Genomic DNA, 6,486 nt, shown 5'->3' with positions numbered 1-6,486 from the left:
GGGTAGTAAAGGGAGAACTACTGCGATTGCGTCCCGGTTTTTTTGGACGAGCGCCTCAGTAGAGAAAGCCGAAAACTGACTGTCGTGATACGGCGAGAGCTGGTCAGCTGTTCGAGAGGTTACAAAATCTTTAAGGATTTCTTCTGCATTATGCGAAAACTAATGCAGCATGCAATGAATCAACTTTTCTTACGATCAGGTGCTTATAGAGCCCCTAGTGCGGCCTTCCGAACACCAAGGGCTGCACCTACCTTTCTTTTGTCAAACTCCTATGGCTAAGTGAGAGTGATAAAGCCTTATAGTCCGATTGCCTGGTTCGTTGCGCTGAACACCTCCTTCAAGGACCCAAAACTGGGGTAAAGAGTGCTCAGGTTTATCCCGAACACCCCCGTACTTCCTACGTGGGGACATAAACCGACAACTGACCAACTCTCAGGATTAATATATAAAACGGACGCACAGGAGGTAAAACTTGCAAATAAGAGGCACTAAATAATAGAAATGACCTTGTTTAACATTACATAGGACAACATGAATGTATTCATGAGAATATAATGTTCTTGGCGCATTGCTCCGCCACAAGGCGGGATCCTTTCAGGACACTATCATAATATAACTCGGGCTTGCGGTGCTCCTTCCCCACAGGCGGTCCCTCGGTCATCAGCTTTTCGGCATCCATCTTTGCCCAATGCACCTTCGCACGGGCGAAGGCCATTCACGCACCTTCCATGTAGACCGACCGCTTGATGACTTCTAGTTGAGGGCAGGCACTCACAAGCCGCTTCACGAGCCCGAAGTAGCTGTTGGGAATCTACTCGGCGGGCCATAGCCGGATAATTAAATCCTTCATGGCTAGTTCGGCCGCCCTATGCAGTTCGATCAGCTGCTTCAGTTGATCGGCAAAGGGCACCGGATACTTTGGCGCCAGATACTGCGACCAGAAGAGCTTCTTCGCAGTGCTCCTTTCTTCGGCTTGATAGAATTGTGTGGCATCAGATATGCTGCGCGGCAGTTCTGCAAACACCCCTAGAGAAATCCGAATCTATTTATATATAAAAAGTGCTTTACGGGGTAACCAGAAAAAAGAGAATTATGCTAGAAAATCCCATAATAATTAGAAACATCTGACCATCAATTTAATTCATTACGCGAGCACAACCAATGGATTGAAAAGATTTAAAATTACCCACCAATGCCATTAATAAGTTATCTCACCCACGTGAAAAAAACCTCTTACCAAAGAAAACTTCAAATCCCTTCGCTCATGCACGTCAAAAGAAAACCTCTCGATCTGTTGCATCCTCATATACGTGAAAAAGAGGCAAGCATCAAAAGAAAAAAATTGAGGTGACCTGGCGGCAGCCACGATTATCACCGAGGCCTCGAGCGCCGGCGATGTCTGCTATCACCGGAGACCGAAGAAGACGACCTGGTACTCCATCGACTCCATTCTTCCAGTTATCCTCTTAAGGTATGCCTCCCCTTCCCAAACCCTAGGGTGTAGAATAGTTGATATTCACTATCCCCATTGCTTTAATCAAGATGTACCAAGACTGATTGAGGAACTCGGTTTCATAGAAAATTATTTAGATTGAAGATAAATTTCAGATTGGTTGTAGATAGCCACCGCGAGCGTACCTTGGCAAAGCTACCTTCTTTAGGTGGCTTGATATGTACATGTTGGATTTTTACATGCACGACTAGCCTGAAACACCACGTACATGGAGTCATGGACCTGTTAGGGCTAGCTTGCTCTATGATGCCGCCGCACACGTAGCTTAGCAAAGCTAACTTTAAGGAGCATCTCCTGATCAGTACATGCATGGCTAGCCAGAAATTCCCCGAACGTGTGCCACTGCCAACACCTATGATAAATAAAGAAAGAGAGAAGACTTGATATAAGCCTCTGAACCACACTGCCAACACCTGTGACAAATAAAGAAACAGGGAAGGCTTGATATAAGCCTCTGAAATCCAGTGTGCATGCCCCCAAGTTAATCAGCCTTTGAAATCCATAGCGTGCATGGCCCCAAGTTATTCTTGCTGCCTTTGTATCAGTTGATTACTAATTCAGCTTTGTTACAGGATGTATATACCAGGAATTGGATAGATGAATTCTTAATGTATTAATTTACATGTACAAGTGTGCGCTCACTAGCCGAAAACAGAATGTGATTGCATTTTGTTCCAATTTTATATAAAGTGGGCAAGGGAAGCAACTTAAGCAATACAATTTAAAATGAAAAGTAATGCTGCCGATGGCCAGGTGATCTTTCCCAGTGTAGTGGTGGCACCAAACGGATAGATCAACACAGCTTGGTTAAATGATGTCTTCAGGTCAGCAGCTTTTAGAGTTAAGACCATGTTACTGCGAAAGGGAGCAGAATACAAAAGAATAAAGTTGCGCATTTATATATATGGTCCTTAAATAGATCAATGAATACTATAGTATGATATAAGCAAATATATTCAGAGTTAGGAGGGGTAGCGTTACCATGAATCATGACAATACTTAAGATAGAATTGCACCTTCCTTTATAAGGCAAATGTACTGAACTTTACAAGAGAATGCAAATTTAGAGTATAATTAGGCACAACAAATATCACAGAATAAGATGGTCTCATATATCCTATCAGATTTGCGTCAGAAACTGGATAAATAGCATATGTGCACGATTTGAAACCAAATGAATCATTGTATAAGTAGTTTACCGCTCTTACTGTACATGAGAACAAAAAATCTTGATCAAAAAACTATTAAGAGGTCATGCGAGACTAGAAGGCAGGCCATGACTGTTGCTGTACGTAGAACAAAGAGCTTGATCAGAAAAGCTATCTTTCTAAATTGTTTGAAAAAAGCACACATAATGTTGTACAAATATTATGGAAGTTAGGTACGTTCAATAATTCAACTACCAGCAAGTTTTGTGTGTGGAGAAAGCATTAATGTGTTGTCTTTATAGTAAATTAACTACCTATATTAGTACGTGTTGACGTTTTATTTTGTTTGGCAAATTACCTTTCAAAAAACTTACGTATATTGGGTGCTGGGCTCTAGATGGTGGAGGCACTAGAGAACGACGATGACCATACCAAAGAAAACTCATGTTACAAGCTAGCCCTTATTTTTCCTTCCAACATTGGAATTCATATTAATTTTGTTGTTGTTGCATCATTCGCAATACTTTGACCGTTTTCGGGTAAATGTTTCTCTTTGATCAAAATCTATTTGTTATGATGTCAGTGAACCAGATAAAATACGTATTCTGGAAAAAGTAAATTGAACTTAGTTGTTAATTATTGATTATTTTTAGCTTTGATGAAGTTTTCTATTACACAATTAAATCAGAAATACGGGAAAAGATGAAATAGCCTATACATTCTAAAGGAAAGGGTAAAATTAATTTTTTGACTACTAATTTGAATTTGCTGATAGTGATACATTAGAGAGTGGAGTAAATATTGAGAAACAATGCTCAGGTATGTACAAAATCCATATCAAAGGACAAGTATTATTGAAAAGATTTATGAACATGATTTTGCGCAGATGTCAAAACATCCATGAGACTGAAGTTAATTTATATTACTACATAAATTTTAGACTACATAAATGATCCTTAAGTCACTTTTTCATGCTTAAATTCTTTCAGTAGCGACAATATCAGGGATCACGCTATGCAGGGATACTTTAGTAAATATGGTGAATGAAGAACTTTTGCACAAGCAAACGATAGTGGTTGTCACTTCGAATTTGGTCGAAAATTCAATGGTCAGAACTTTAATATTTTTGTGTAAACCTAAATCCAAATTTACTAAGCATTTATTACTAGGGCTATCAATACAAATATGGGCACTCTGTACTTACTGATATGTGTGGCTTAATTTATAGTACAACCCAATAATCAGGGCATCCGTGTACCATTATAATTTGTATAGACCTTTTTTATTGCTCAATTATTGAAACACAGTGTATTTGGGAAATATTAAACTATAGCTACTCACTAATACACTAATTAGTACTTAAATTTGCCGAGTATGAATGGGGGCAAGGGACCTAACACTGTCGATGCAAAAGGAAGCACAGAAAAATTGGAGGGGACAAAAGAAATTAACATTTTTCACTAACAGGCAGTGTTTTAATTACATTATATTGGTACAATCGTACACACACAGGAAAAGATTAAGCAAAAATATATGGCATATAGACATGAAAAGGGAAAAAGGAGACCTGTAGGTCGAAGCATGTTGCCGCTGTGGAGGAAGACGACGAGATGTCGGGATTCCTCGAGTGGGAACAACGACGAAGTCTGGCTTGCACGGTTGAGGAAGACAGTGGACCAAATATCCTCATACAAAAGCTGAATCCACGCTGGCTGTGCGAGTCGAGATCCACGACCAAGGATCCCCTACACGGATGCTGACAGCGACGACACCGTGCAGATCAACGATCTCGCCTCCTCCATTGGAGCTGCTACTCGGGCCCTGCTATACATCCATGATCCATCGCCGCTAACAAACCAAGGACACAGAGGAGGCGTACGAGCCAAACCAGCCGTCAAAGACGGTCACCATGTTGCCGCACCAGCGAGTCGAGCTGCGGGGATGCCTGCAGCCGAGGACTAGCAGGCTCAAGGCGCAAATCAACAGAGCAAACTGGTGGGAGATTAAGAATTACCAGTGGTACAAGCCGGGCCTGATTTAGTGTCAATAATTTTGGAGTGAACGGAGAGACCAAGGAAAGGAGAAAGGGGATCGGGGCATCAGGCAAGAGCTACGTGTGAAGTTGTGAGTGACAAAGAAAAAAGACTCTTTTTTGTAAGTGTAGAGTGAGAGAGAAGATGAGTCGTCCCTTTGGGGGATATGCTTGAGATTGTTGGGCTAAAGCCCAACCAATCATACCAGCACAAAAGAATCAATTTTTACTTTCTCTAAAAAAAGAATCATTTTTACAAAACAACACAATTTAAAAAAAACACAAAAATCCTAATTACCAGCTATTATTACAGAAAAATATATTGCATACACATGTGTTCGGCCTAAATTATAGTATATTTTATCATGCAAACATATAGTACATTATCATCATATGAATAAAAAACTGTAACAAAGGAAAAAACTCGGTACTCATATTTAGATGGTATGTACGATCATATTTGTTGTCATCATTTCCACTTAATAGTAATACATCCCCTTGATATTTTTCCATCATGTCAATACTTAGGTTTTATCCCTATTCTCCAATTATATGTTTTTTACATAATTTACATTAGTAAATATATGTAATCATATTTTTTCATAAATAAATTGCTTTTCCCACTGATAATTTGTTGTACCATGGAAATGATTTCATATATGCATTCTCTACTTGAAATATGACGACCAAATTGAAACTACGGACAATCACATTTTTCTTCCTTCCAAGTTGACAAACTGCAGGTAACCGAGAGAATGCACATCTATTTCTCCCTAAAAAAGGTGAACTACTAAACAATTTAAAATAAATTGAAAAAAATCATAACACCAAAAAATGATATGAATTATAAATTTTACAATGTGATTCATAATTAAAAATACATTTAGTACGGTGTTCATAATAAGCACATAAATGACAAACATATATATTTACATGTCAATGAGAAAAAAAAATACCTAGAAAAAACTATGTTAAAAAGAGACTTAAATTTGTAAATTTCAACACACTTGGTCTCAATGTGTCTTTAGAAAAAACATGAATTAATATGTTCTCATATTAAAATTTCTAAAATTCTAGCCCGCGCATCGAGCGGGCCACTTTGCTAGTTCAAATTAGTAACGTGATCTTCTCCCTTTAAATATTTACTTTGTAAAGAAAAAGCCTTACCCGCCGCGATCTCCCTCGCCTCCTGGATTTCCTGCAGAGCGCCTTGGGCTTCGCCCCGGGCATCGCGTGTGGCTTGACGAGCCTTGGTGAGTTCGGATTCTTTCTCCGTTAAACTCTGCTCCATGGTCTCGGATTTCTTCACGGCCTCTTGGAGCTCTTGCTCAGCTTCAATAACCCTGGCCTCGTGTTTTTCACGAAGAGCCTACTCTATGGCTGCCTTCTTCTCGGCCTCGGCCACCGCCTTCTTAAGAGCTTCGACTTCAGCCGTCGCTCCTAGAGCACATCATGAAAAAAATTCGTCATACTCAATTATTCATTCGCGCTGAATGTGAACAAGGTTTTTTCGCATACCTTGGTTATCCTCCAACTGCTTCTTCACTTGGTCGAGTTCTTCTTCGGCCCGCTCCAGACTCTGTTTCAGTCCGGAGACTTCCGCAGTATGAGAGGCGGCAGACATTATAGACGCCTGCTTATAAAAAACAAAAGAGGGAGAGGTGTCACAAAGTAAGTCTCCTGCGAACATATATTCGATCCTCTGTCCGGTTTTTTCTTCCGAACACCGAACAACATATCAAGAGCTACTATCTATACTGTAACACTCTTTGAAACCTCACAACATACCTCAA

At 39.9% G+C, this 6,486-nt stretch overlaps 1 long non-coding RNA gene across 1 annotated transcript; it reads right to left on the bottom strand.

The window, feature by feature from the left end:
• Positions 1 to 466: 466 nt before the first annotated feature.
• On the bottom strand, positions 467 to 4,843 carry LOC123136765 (uncharacterized). Its single transcript, XR_006467258.1, has 2 exons — positions 4,676 to 4,843; positions 467 to 4,606 (listed from the first exon to the last, which is right to left on the bottom strand). It is a non-coding gene; the product is annotated as an uncharacterized lncRNA (long non-coding RNA).
• Between the last annotated feature and the right edge of the window lie 1,643 nt (positions 4,844 to 6,486).

The sequence above is a fragment of the Triticum aestivum genome, chromosome 6B, assembly GCF_018294505.1.
Source record: "Triticum aestivum cultivar Chinese Spring chromosome 6B, IWGSC CS RefSeq v2.1, whole genome shotgun sequence".
Classification (NCBI taxonomy): Eukaryota; Viridiplantae; Streptophyta; class Magnoliopsida; order Poales; family Poaceae; genus Triticum; species Triticum aestivum.
This window is presented reverse-complemented; position numbering and strand designations above follow the sequence as displayed.